At 38.5% G+C, this 13,346-nt stretch overlaps 1 protein-coding gene and 2 long non-coding RNA genes across 4 annotated transcripts in view; 1 reads left to right on the top strand and 2 right to left on the bottom strand.

Annotated features, from left to right (window-relative positions):
- The window catches only part of UMAD1 (UBAP1-MVB12-associated (UMA) domain containing 1), a 217,288-nt gene that overhangs the window by 96,415 nt on the left and 107,527 nt on the right, over nt 1-13,346 (top strand). The window lies entirely within an intron of this gene.
- Nucleotides 1,779-7,134, bottom strand: LOC128775687 (uncharacterized). The gene is made up of 2 exons (XR_008420619.1): nt 5,978-7,134; nt 1,779-4,434 (listed from the first exon to the last, which is right to left on the bottom strand). It is a non-coding gene; the product is annotated as an uncharacterized LOC128775687 (long non-coding RNA).
- The window catches only part of LOC109263740 (uncharacterized), a 204,652-nt gene continuing 199,357 nt past the window's right edge, over nt 8,052-13,346 (bottom strand). The window contains exon 4 of one of the 2 annotated variants that reach the window (XR_008420618.1): nt 8,052-8,614. This is a non-coding gene — a long non-coding RNA (uncharacterized LOC109263740). Of the gene's footprint in view, nt 8,615-11,082; nt 11,478-13,346 lie in introns of those variants that run through there. The other variant, XR_002078362.2, reaches the window with a different exon arrangement.

Below are 13,346 nucleotides of genomic sequence, written 5' to 3' on the forward strand. Positions count from 1 at the left end.
GAGGATAGTATTCCTCTGGATTTTGTGAAGTTTGTGGTATTTTCAGTTGTTTACAATTTAACTTTTGGTCATTTTTCTTATTCTGCGTGCGTTATCATTTGTATCTAATTTTGTGTTCCTAACTTTGTATTCTTCATCTTTAAAAGGGCTCTAAAACTGTAAGCTTCAGACCCCACACCACCTGTCTGTAGTTGATAGTTTGTAATGTGAAAAAATATCATGCAGCACACGTATTCCCAAATGCCTAGCATGAGACGTAGAAGCTCCCTCCCCCACCCCCCATTTCTCAGCTCAGAAGAAAACCTGTAAGAAAGGTTTAACTTTTCCTGTGTATTTTCTTCAGATGTTTAGATCTGTTTTGTCCAATAAAGTAGACACTAGGCACACGTGGCTATGGAGCCCTTTAACTGTGACTAAGGTACTGAATTTTTAACTTAATTTAAATTCCATTTAATTTCATTAAAATTTAATTTAATGAATTTAAATTGAAATGTGAAACCACTACCCAATTCACTGATTAAAAATACTGCTAAATATGTTTAGAACAACTTGGGTATGTTAATTTACTTCAGCCATGAATTTTGTGAAATCTATATGACACTGGTGTGCACCTTTGTGTGCACGCGTGCGTGTGTGCACATGTGTGATGCATATACACTTTTTTCCACAAAGGATAATACTCTGCATACACTATCCTACATCTTAGCTTTTTAACTTAATTCTATGTTTTGCTCACTAACTTACAGATATCTCATTTATTAGCTGCATAATATTCTTTTCTATTTGTATGATCTTTTTTTCCCACATAGATGCTGGAGTGATTTTTAAAAAATTTTTTTTAAGTTTACTTATTTATTTTGAGAGAGACAGAGAAGAGAGCTCGAGCAGGGGACGGTAAGAGAGAGAGAAGGAGAGAGGAATCCCAAGCAGGCTCTGTACAGAGCCCGATGTGGGGCTGGAACTCACAAAACTATGAGATCCTCACCTGAGCCAAACTCAAGAGTCAGACGCTTCAGCGACTGAGCCACCCAGGTGGCCCTGGAGTGATTTTTTTTTTTTTTTTTAATTTAAGTGAGATCATGTCACTCCTGTGTTTAAAACCCTTCCATGGCTTCAGATCACTCTCAAAATAAAATCCCAAGTCTTTAGTATGTCTCTAAGGCCTGACCTGCTGTGTCCTCTCTGTTCTTCTGCTAAGTTCAGGGTAGCATGTGCATCTGTTAATGTGTAGATGGGGATTAAACACAGGTACTTGAGTCTTTTTTTAAAAACTCTGTGAGGAATGTCACCAGTAAAACAAAGTCTCTTTATTAATCAAATGTAAACTCTTACTTAGTTCCTCACTTATCTGACCACCACCAGCTCCTCTTAAAGCAAAGAAATCCGGTATTTTCCTCCCCAATAGCACTCACTGGAGGAAAAATAAACCTTGTTAACCAGAGTAAAAAATGTTGCAGGCACTCTGTAATCAAGAGCACATTTGAGGGAGGAAATGGTGTTATGGCAGATAGTTGAAGTACACTGTGTCTTAAGAATTTGGTGCTTCTTTATTGCTAGATTAAATTTCAGAATTGAGAGTCTAAATTTTCCTTTTCACATCTGGTGACACTTTTTTTAATCAGTGTGCAAAAGGAGAAAAATCTGTCTGCCTTCTCTCCATGCCTCTAACTGCCGTCCAGCCTATGCCAGACTTAAGGAAAAGCCTTTTACGTTGGCAAGCAAACTCCAAAATGGTTTCCAAGCCTATTAAAAGTAAAGGAAGAGTTTTGCAGAAAAACTTTAGGAAAAAAAATTTTTTTATTGGAGCAGTACAAAATAAGAAGCAACTTTTAAAATTAAACAATGAAAAATAAAAATGTGTTGGCTCACAGTGCGTGTAATGTTGCTGTTCTGGTGCCACCAGTGTAAGGCAGACTCCTGTGACCTATTAAAACTTAAAATTTAGGAATGTAGAATTTTGGAGGATTTATGATTATTGACAGCTAAAGGGATTATGGTGCAAGGTACGGTGATAGTTAGAAACACATGGACTGGAGCACATTTATCATTGAATGAATGTGCTGGATGAACAAATGAATAAACAAGGGGACCATGTTGCTTCAGTAAGTAGCGTGTGTTAAGAGCATCGTGGGCTGGGAGCAGGGGACTGAAGAAATCAGGGATGAGTGAAGCAGAGAGAAAAGAATATGAAGTGATTGCAGAGAAGCAGTGAGCTCTAAACTGAGGGTGGTATGAAATAGGACGCCAGGGGGTGAAGACAATGATTGAAAAATGAAAAGATAACCATTTATGTGTGAGTCTGGGCAAGTGGCCACTTCACTTTGGAGTTACTAGAACTTTTCAGACTCTGGTTTTAATGAAATCAGGAGTGAGGGCATGTGGAGGACTGACCGAAAACAAGCTCGTCAAGGTGTTCAGAGAAGTTGAGAATTAAAGTGTAAGTAGGTCTGGTCAGAATGTGTTTAACACTGTTCATGAAGGAAGTGACAGAAAATCTAGCTGATCCTGGCTTAGCTGAAAAGGGGCATTCACTGTCTCACATCAAACAGCCCATGGCTTGGGCTGACTTGAGGCTTGTCCTGATGCAGGTTCTGACGATGGTCCTCGTTGTGGAGGGCTGATACTCCTCTGGCGGATGGATGGCTGTAGCTGTTACATAGTTCTTTGGTGTATGTGCTAGTCCCTATTGCGTCCCACACTGTGGGAGTGTCTTGATCAACAAATTTTTAATTTTAATGTTGAATTATACATTTCCATATAGTGTTGAATTTTAACCTTTCGGTTAAGCACTTTGTGGGTCCTGTGCAAGTAATCCTTGCCAACCGAAGATGGAGAAAATATTCCCTTATTTATCTTAACTAAAGAAGACCCAGCTGTTGGGCCAATGACATTTAGAGTTCTAGTCTGCTCAGAATTCCTTGTAGGTTTCTGGGTGATTCTGTGTAGCACAAGTTGGGGACCACTGGCTTACATGCTGCTGAAAGTCTTCCCAGGATTGCTGGGTACTGCCACATCGCGGGGTACCCACTCACCCCAGAAGAAATGACGAGTTTGACTGAACACCTGCATATTGACCGGTTTTGTGGCAAAGTAATATGCATTAAAAGTTTTTGTTTTAAATGAGTAAAACTTTGCCTTTCTTTGAGAGAGGAGTTATTACTTGTACTAAGAGAGAATGATAAGAATGTGTTAGTGGTTAGTTAAAAAAAAAGAAAGGAAGTTAGGAAGGAAGGGAAGTAGAAAGGGAGGGAGGAAGGTAGGAAGGAAGGAAGGTAAGTAGGAAGGAAGGAAGGGAAGTGGGAAGGAAGGTGGGAAGGTAGGAAGGAAGGAAGGAAAGAAGGTAGGAAGGAAGGAAGGAAGGAAAGAAAGAAGGTAGGAAGGAAGGAAGGCAAGAAGGTAGGAAGGAAACTCCAGAGTGGTGTCTCTTCATAAGCAATGATCAATTATATTGGGTAGTCAAGGTGTCTTCTTAGATTCTGAGATTTTGAAACTCCTTAACTTCAGGACTCTTGATCCTTTATTTTTGACATTGTTGCACACTATGAGGTATCCAAGATGTGAGAAAATAAAATTATTCCAGATGGTGCCTCTTTTTCATTTTTTAGAATGTTTCCATCTAATCCTCTCCCACAAAAGAAAAATTCCCCCTTGGAATTGCTTCTGTTATTATTTGTATTCGTTTTTAACCTTGACAACCATGTGGACATAGTACAGGTGGTTTTGTAGGAGAGTGATCTATAAAGTTCTTTGTGCTGTGCTGCAGAAGGGGAAATACTTCAATCACCACAGCAAAGCTGCTTTAAAGTAATTAAACATGTTTTGCAGCCAGATGTAAATGAAGTAACTTTTTTTGAAGATGGGTTAATCTACAGATATCTGATCATTATACTTTTGGGTAGACAGAAAGGCAGAGTAACACTGATTACGTGTCGGGGTCTGGCTAGGTTCCCAGCTCCACCACTTGCTAGCTGTGTGGCCTTGGCAAGCCCTTTCGCCTCTCTGAATTGAACATGATAGGAGTCCCCACCTTGTAGGGGCGTTCTACGGATTGAATAGAGAATGCGGAGAATGCAGATAGCTCCAGGCTATCCGTGCCTGCTACACAGTACTTCCTCCTTGAATCCTAGTTAGGTTGTTGATTCTGCTGCTGCCATCATCCCAGGAGGTGCAGCAGGGTCTTGGTGGTGTTTGATCTTACCTCCTTTTGGTCCATCCAGAGTGAAGGCTTTGGGGTTGTGAGGCACTCTTAGAAATTAACATGCGGGGTGCTTGGGTGGCTTCATTGGTTAAGCATCGACTTTGGCTCAGGTCATGATCTCACTGCTCTTGAGTTCGAGCCTGACATGGGGCTCTTTGCTGACAGCTCAGAGCCTGGAGCCGTCTTCAGATTCTGTGTCTCCCTCTCTCTGCCCCTCCCCTGCTCATGCTCTGTCTCTGAAAAATAAAGAAACATTAAAAAATTTAAAAAAAAATTAACATGCAAAAATTGAGGGAAGGGGCTGGAGTGTGATTTATTTAAAATTGTTTTAAAAATGTGTTTGCTTATGTGGGTTTTTTGTTTGTTTTTGTTATGTTATTTTGAGAACCAGAAACTTCTTTGCTTCCTGTCTCTCATATCATAGCCTATCCCAGTGGTTTTGAACCCCTCAGCAGTGGGGTTGACTGTACAACTGTTATTTCTCTGTTTTATGCAGAATTTTTATAGTGACTATCTCAAAAGACAAAAGTGGAAGAGAAGTTTTTATGGGTCTCTTGCTCTTTTTTTTTTTTTTTACCTTGTAATATTCTTTTTGTTTAAAAAAATTGTTTTTTTACATTAATTTTATTTTTGAGAGACAGAGATGGAGCACAAGCGGGGCAGGGGCAGAGAGAGAGAGGGAGACACAGAAACAGAAGCAGGCTCCAGACTCTGAGCGGTCAGCACAGAGCCCAACGTGGGGCCTGAACTCAAGAATGATGAGATCATGATCTGGGCTGAAGTTGGATGCTTAACCAACTAAGCCACCCAGGTGCCTTACCTTGGAATATTCTTATAAGATAATAAAGCTTTACAGTTATAAAGTAGAATACAACATGCATCCATGTCCCCGCCACTTGGTTCAGGAACAACATTATGGATGGATACCACAGAAGCTGCTTGTATACACCTTCAACCCCTAGAGAGGTAGCCACTCATCCACATGCCATTATCTTATACCGCATACTATGTATAATTCCAAACTGTATATAGTATTGTTTTCCTAATTTTAAAAGTTTATATAAGTGCTGTCATTTTTGTTGCCTTCTGCTGCAATTTGCTTTCTTTACATAGTGTTGTGTTTGTCAAATTCCTCCATGTTGATGGTAACTCTCAGTCATTTAAGCTGTTGTAAGGTATTTCTGTGCATGAAGATAGCATAGTTTATTTATCCCTTCTCGTGGCAGTAGACATTTACACACTCTCTGTCTTACAGACCATTTTGCCATCAGTGTTTCTATACATGTTTTACTTCACAGATCTATGTAGCTTAGGTTTTGTTTTGTTTGTTTTTCTACAGGGAGTGAATTCTTTTTAGTCTGGTCACATTTTGTGGGCCTCATTATTTTCGTCATCAAAATAAGTCTGAACTACATCTTTTCTGTCTTTTCTAGCTCAAAATTATACTTTTTATATGGGTTATTTAAACTGGATAGTTTGAATCATTGGATTTTAATTAGTATAATTTCCCAGTCCCATTAGTGTGTCTCTGCAGTATTTTCTGTAGGATATAAATTTTACTGATGGAAGGGAAAGTTCCATTTTGAACATTTTTGAGGACAAAATATATGCAATATTAGAAATTATCATTAAGCATGATGACACAAGACACTCAGTTTTTCTACCCAGTTTTGTTTCTTTCCTGGAATCCAGAGTAATTACAAAAACTAATAATTTAGAGTAAACATGACTCTACACATATGTAAAATATGTTGTCTACATGTAGATCAGTCCCTGTACTTGATTCCTCCAGAGTTCGAGTCACATTGAATATTTTGTTTCCTCTTTAAACTTGAATGAGAATTCATATGGCCAAAGCATTCTACTATTCCCTTGGCCTTTTTCTCTCTTCTTCTTACATAAATGAAAACCTAGTGTAAGGTGACGAATAGGCAAAGTCCTATAACAAAGAAAAGGGTACTAGAGAATCTGAAGCAATGAGAGATTAAACCTGACTCAAGGGCGTGGAAAGGATTCTTGGGAGAAGGGGAATTTCAGCTGGGCCCTAAAGAATGAAGACCTTGTAGGTCCGTGACAAGCAGGAGAAGTGGGGACCCTCCAGATAGCCCATCTGCCAGCTGACTACCAATATCTGAGAGACTATTTGCACTACTGCAGAGAACAGAAGTGCTCAGCTCTTTCCAAATTTCAGGCCCACAGATTTGTGAGGTCTGATAAAAATTGTCCTTGTTTTAAGTGCTAAGTTTGGAGTAGTTTGTTATGTACCAATACTTCACAGGAATACCTGCAAAAACCGAGGAGGGGAATACTTTCTTTTTTGCTTTTGTTTGGTTTGTTTTGATGCTTGCTGAAGACAGTATTTAGTCATCCAAAACCTCTTCCCAAAATATACTACTGAATGTAATTTAGAACTTCTAGCAGGAAGACAGGGTTTGGAGAAAATTCCAGGCAGAGGAAATGGCATGGACAAAGATAGCAAAATAGGAAAGGACAGGATATACGGAAGGCAGACAGTAATTAGTTGTGACTGGGAGTAGGGTGTCTCTTGGTTAGTAGTGAATGACTAGACTGGAAAGGAAGATTAAGGACATAGTATGAAGGGCCTTGAGCATGAGGTTGAAGAGACTATGACATAGAGCCACTGAAGGCTTCTGGGAAAGCAACGTTATACTAGTGGAACTTTTCTTTGGGAAACTTTTCAGCTATTTATGGGATAGACTCAGGTGTGGAGAAATTAAGGGATCAGGGTGGAAGCCGTTGAAAGATGTCATAGGAGTTGGATCTGTCATGGCTGGAGCCAGAATGAATACTAGAATACAGGTGGGAAGCATTGTGAACAGAGCTACCACTGACCCGCTCAGTGCATTCTGGGAATTAAAAAGATGCCCTGTCTTTAAGACATTTTACTTCCATGTGTTAGAAAATTGTTGTAATATATTTACTTAATTACAATAAGACACTTGACTGCCATCTACTGGAAAATTAAACCTATGCATCTATAATGTGAACACTCCTCCCTGTAGATGTGGCACTCTTGTGCAGTACACAACCTATACTACCATATCTGCAACCATAATCATGTGGGTATGAGTGATAGGACGTGGTAACTGGTCACATTAGTTATCAGAGGGAAAAGGAAGAAATTTCAAGTCTGAATGGTAGGGAAATTGGTAGTAACATTAGTATAACTGGAACTTATTCTTGGGGAATAGGTTCATAAAACAATTATTCTAAACATGGAAGATTCCACAAGTTCTTCATTTTGTTCATTGATTCCAGTATTTTGCATTTACACAGAATTCTGTCTTTTCTTCTGGAGTCTCAACTTTCCACCCTTTGTGACATCTGAGAATGGTTACCAATCACCTCGCTCTTTTGGGTTCCGTTCACCCCCTCTCTCCCCTGTATCTTTTCCTTCTTTCCTGATCATTGCTTCTCAGTCTCCTTTGCAGGCCCTTTTTTTCCCTCAGATTTTCATTCTTACTGCCTTTGCATACAGTGGATGCACAATAAATGTTTGTTGAATTACATTGCCTTTGAAAGATTAGTTTCAGGTTTACTGAGAGACTGACTCTTTGGTGCTAGGGACTAAGGGTGTGCCAGAATTCAGAAAGTAGGAACATACACTAAATACAGTTCCTTGTTTTAGGATCTGTTTTCTACACAATGGGTCACTCTTTGTTGGGGAATTCCTGTACTGTTGATCTGTTCATCATTGTTCAGTAGTGGCAACACCAGGAGAACAAATTATTAATATTGGCTATGTCATATGGGCATGTATAATTCAGAAAATACTTTCAAACCAAATAATGAAGCTTCCCTGTCTTCTAATTTGGGAAGGATGAAAACTTACCTTTCTTTTTTCTTTTTTTTTTTTAAATCTCGACTTTTGTACAAGTAGATTAGTGATGAGTTAATAAGCAAGATCACATTTAAATATTTTCATTTGAGGTTGCTTGTTAACATTCTTAACCCTACCACCTGCACCTGCCCCCCAACCCATTCACCTAGGTTACTTTTGCTTTCATTTTTCATGGGGTTGTATGTCAAGGGAGATCCAAGAACTTTGCTCTTCTGACACAGCTTTGCAAACATGTGTTGTGTGTCTGCTTTGTGCAAAGTGCTGTGGGAGGCTTCACTGAAGATACAAAGGTTTCAGATTGCTTCTGCCCTTCAGGAGAGACTGGCTTAATGGGAGAAGTAGACACATATGTAACTGCTCCAGGGCAGGCGATGACAAGGGTCATAATATAGTGCAGACAGAGCCAGGACCCCCTGTGTAAACATCACTCTAAGACTGAGCCACATACGTGACTTGCCATATTTCTTTTCTGAATTGTACACGTTTAACTCGTAACTTACCTGAGTTGGATTAGAATGTGTTTCCTTGAAAGATTCTGAAGTCAGAAACATACTCTGAAAATTAAGATTTAACAGAATTTAACTAAAAATACATTGAATAACATCGACTTGATTCTTAGAAATTTTATTTAAGTTGCTTTTAAGTTGGTACTATCCAAAGAAATTAGAGAAAACTAGAGTGATATTAAATAAGCAAGGATATAAAACTGGTCTTATGTTTATGTGAGCCCAGTATTTAGGAAATAAATACCCTGAAATTCCCTAGCCAAATTATATTTTAAAATATGTTTTGAGTACAGGCAAAAGAAAATTACAAACAGCACAGTAGGAAAAAATGTAACTCTCATAAATACAGTGAGGTAGAATGTAAAATACTTGAATGGGTTATTGCTGTTTAGTTAAGGTGCCTTAGAGTTAAGTAAAACCAACGACAGTTTTACAATTACTGGAGAACCAAAGCCATGTGAATTTAAAAATGTTAAATGTACTTAAGGTTTGAAATTTAAACAAAAAGTTACTTTTGCTTTTTAAAAAGAGTCCTTTCTTCTACATTAACTCAATCCCGCAGAAAAGAATGAGTGAAAATGAACCAAGTATACATATTAAACGAAATACAAGCCGCTGAAGAATCATTTTAACTTTTGTTTAAAGCTAGTCACAAAACGGAGCGTACGATTTGTGTCCTAAGTAAACAGTGCAGCTTTACTGACAACGTGATGGCTTGCAACTTTTATTTAAATTCATTCTTCTGACGATGAAAAATGTAGCTTCATGGAGGCATATCCCCTAGTTTTCCTTGGCATCTTCCTTTAAAAACCTAAAATCAGAAACGAACAGTATGCCCACCGGTTCTATAGGTGATAGTAAATTGGGAAGTATCTCAAATAGCGAAATAAGAGAAGTACCTCAAAGATGCTTAAAAAGATTTGAAAGTATCACAGGAAACAGTAAGATAATACATCTAAGGGCAAGTAATCTGAAAGAGATATTCAATGGGAGAAAATGCTTAGTAATGCTGAAAGGGAGCCAACGTGCTATCAGACAGCAAAGCAGGTATAAGGTTGCAATGGGATATGGCAGGCACAAAGACCTGTTGCCACTTGGGGAGCCATATTGCAAACTCAATACAGTAAAAAGAAGCAGAAATCTCTTACAAACTGACAGTATCAAGAACACATTTGTCCTATACTAACCTCCAAACTTCCAGAAACAGTAGCCACTGATGTGAGTAATTTGGAAAACAGAAATTACAGTGTTTGGAATAGGGAAGAATTGACCTCAAAAAAAAAAAAAAAAAAAGGTTTTAAAAATAAAAGGTCTTACCTTTTGTTTAAGTAATAAAACAATATGAAGTTACATGATGGATATAAGCAACTTGTTGAAAGACAAAATTGTTGAGATTAAATTGAGACCATAGAAGCTGGGATTAGTGTGAACACTTTTATAGGCAATTCTCAACATCTAGGCCAATTGTGTAGATTACAAAAGAGCATCATAGGGCAGTGATGGGAGCTGGGTCTCTTGAAGTAAGTTTGGAGTTCATGAAGAACTTCACTAAGTAACAGTGCCAGAATTGATTAGAAACAGCATGTTCTAGCAATGAGGTAGTATTTCTACTGTTGTCTATACTGGTCAGATTACTCTGCCTAATTGTTTCCAATCTTTGGTTCAGTGTTTATAGTCTAGGACCATTTAGATGTCTTTGCCAGGGTACCCTGCCCTTTCTCTTAGCACCTTTTTTGATCTTGGCTTCTAGAATTTCTTTGACTGGTTTAACTTCTTACCTCTGCATTTGGCCCTCTGCTTTCAGAGCACTTCCTTCCCTGTATACACCTGCTATTTTGTCTCAGCACTGATCATATTTGTCTCCACCTGTCACTCTTTGCTAGTGCTGACCCATCTTTGCTGTAATTCTTATTATCACTACTTTTCTTAAGGACACGTCAAATCAGATGTTTTATTGGCTTCTTAAATTTAAATACTCAATTTATTGAGGCTCTGTTCTCAGTCTTCCCATTCCCAATCTAACCAATCCACAGCTTTCCACCTATGCTGGTGAGGACAGCGTCTCACTGATCAAAAGGCTGAACTCCTTCTAACCCTCACTATATCCTATCTTTCACCATTTTGCCTTTTATGTCCCTTCTTTTCTGTCCCTTTCTTCTGGTAGCCAAATTCTTAATCGGGTCTTGGGATCTTTCTCTCAAAATATTCCTTCTGTTTCTTGCAACAACACTCTAGTGCTTGATGATGATGATGATGATGATGATGATGATGATATTTAATAAAGCAATACCATTGTCTCAAACTACTAGTGACTTACGAAACTTCTAACTTAGATTAAAATGGTTTTGATATTTTCTTATTTAAGCTCAAAAACAGAAATTAGATACATTAAGCAAATTTAATAATATTTTTAGCTTAATATTAAAGCCCTAAAAGTTACTTTTTAAAATCAAAAATTGTTTAGGTCATTGAATTGTTATCTTTTATTGAACTATCAGTCATTTCTTGAGTTCCATCTCTATGCCAGGGATAGAGCCAGGCCTGCACCAAGTATTAGGTAGTCTCTGGCCTTGAAAGTTTACATTCTGGTTATGGGCAATAATTTTGGCTGAGCAACCGAGAAGTCTTTCATACATTCAATAAATATTCACTGAGCTTCCGGCTCTTCACTAGGCACTGTGCCAGGGAGTGGGGATACACTACGGTAAGCAAGACACGTAAGATCATTGGCCACATGACTTTCAATCAGCCGGGGAGAGCGATCATTAAACAGTTAATAAAGTGGCAGGTCCAGAGGTGTTGTGTACTTAGGGGCGCTTACCCTAGTAGATGAGCAAGCAGGAACTGTAGGAGGAGGGAAGATGGGGCTGACCTTGGTGTTGTGTACTGAGAGCCCAGTGTGCTTGTAGAACTGAAAGAAGGTTGATAGGAATTTACTGTAGATTCAGTTGGGGAATGGTGACTTGAACTATTCAAGACAGGAGGGAGGAGGGCTGGTAGCTGGAGGGAGACCTGGGGTTCTTACAGGCTCATTTAATAGGCATAGATATCTATCTGAAGTTTTAGAAATAAAATATGGTCCTACCCAAAATCTTGGAAATAATTCTCTTGCCCCGATTTAGTGTCTTTGGGATATTTTTCTGAACACTTATTAAATTTGTAGCCAAGAAAGTATTGTGTGTGTGTGTGTGTGTATGTATGTGTACACACGTAAAAGTATTATATATAAATGGTAGAACAGTTCTTCTCAGTCACAACTCATTTTTGTAGTGAAATAATAGTTTTAATCAGAATTGCCCTTCTGGTCATTTGTTTGGCACAGGCTCTTTTGTTAGGATCCAAACATGGCACTTAGAACTGAATTGTAGCAATTTTCTCATCTTAATAAAATTGTGATTGTGCCATGGCATCAGATTATTCTAGAGCAACCTTGCCAAGAAGCAGCAAAATTTACTTGTCTTTTTTTTTTTTCTTCCCAGGTATATATGTAGTTAAACTCAATTTTTTTTTTTAAATTTTTTTTAAACGTTTTTATTTATTTTTGAGACAGAGAGAGACAGAGCATGAACGGGGGAGGGTCACAGAGAGAGGGAGACACAGAATCGGAAGCAGGCTCCAGGCTCTGAGCTGTCAGCACAGAGCCCAACACGGGGCTCGAACTCACGGACTGTGAGATCATGACCTGAGCCGAAGTCGGACACTCAACCGACCGAGCCACCCAGGCGCCCCAAACTCAATTTTTAAAAATATATTTTACTACAAGTTCTTGCTTATCGCAGGCAAACCCAGTGACCTATTATTTGTTACTTGTATCTGCAGGCCAACAATTTATATTAGGAAGTAAAACTTTTACTGTATAGCATTAAAGTTCATCTGATGAATAAACTGATACTGCCTCAGGTTTCAAACTTTGTTGTGAGTAAAATAAGTCCTCATGCAGTTTAGAAGTAGTACAGCAGCTGCAGACCCAGAAGAACGCGTGCTGTTACTCACATAATAAAGGAACCCCCAAAGCCTTATAATTTATAGATTCATAACCACTTCTCGTTGAATTTATTCTTCTAAATGGTGCAGGTGCTACTTTGGTGTAAAAACATACAACCCTCTTTAGGCAATCTAGAAGAACTCCAAGGTGCTTAATTTTTCTTCCCCCCCTTCTTCCATTGTGAGCTGGTTAGCGTTAAGGATAAACTCAGCACTCCTTTAAAGCTCAAAGGTGCGATTGTTTAAAAACTTACCTAAAACTCCTTTTTAATCATTTAAATATATATGTAATTTCCTACAGATGTGTAATGGATCATTTATTTAAGATTTGGACAGTTCATTTGAAGCCCTATTGTTCACTTATTAGAAAATATTATGATCTTGCCATGTTCTGTATGGGTCTAGATGTTGCTGGTATGTTGATGAGGGCCACAGAAGTCCCTGCCCTCATGGAAACTCAGAGTCTGGTGCAGTTTGTATTTTGGTGGATTTTGTAAGCACTCTTGCCTATTCGGCTTTCATGGTAACCTCTTGTCTGATGAAATCTAGGCGACTCTTTCAAGTTCTGTCTTTTAAAGTCTGCTCCCTTTAAAATGATGGCATGAGTGTATTGCTTCAGAGATGGCGGTGACTATTTATCGTGAATAGCGAGCATTCCAAGAAATTAAGCTGGTAACCAAAAGTAGGATTAAATAGTGTGCATTGTTAAGCACATTTATTTTAGATTTCAACTCCAGGGTATTAGTAGCTGGCATTATTTCATTAATAAAGCAGCATTTTCACCAAGTTTTGTAAG

The sequence above is a fragment of the Panthera pardus genome, unplaced genomic scaffold (genome assembly GCF_024362965.1).
Source record: "Panthera pardus isolate Hobbes unplaced genomic scaffold, ASM2436296v1 HiC_scaffold_8, whole genome shotgun sequence".
Taxonomy (NCBI): Eukaryota; Metazoa; Chordata; class Mammalia; order Carnivora; family Felidae; genus Panthera; species Panthera pardus.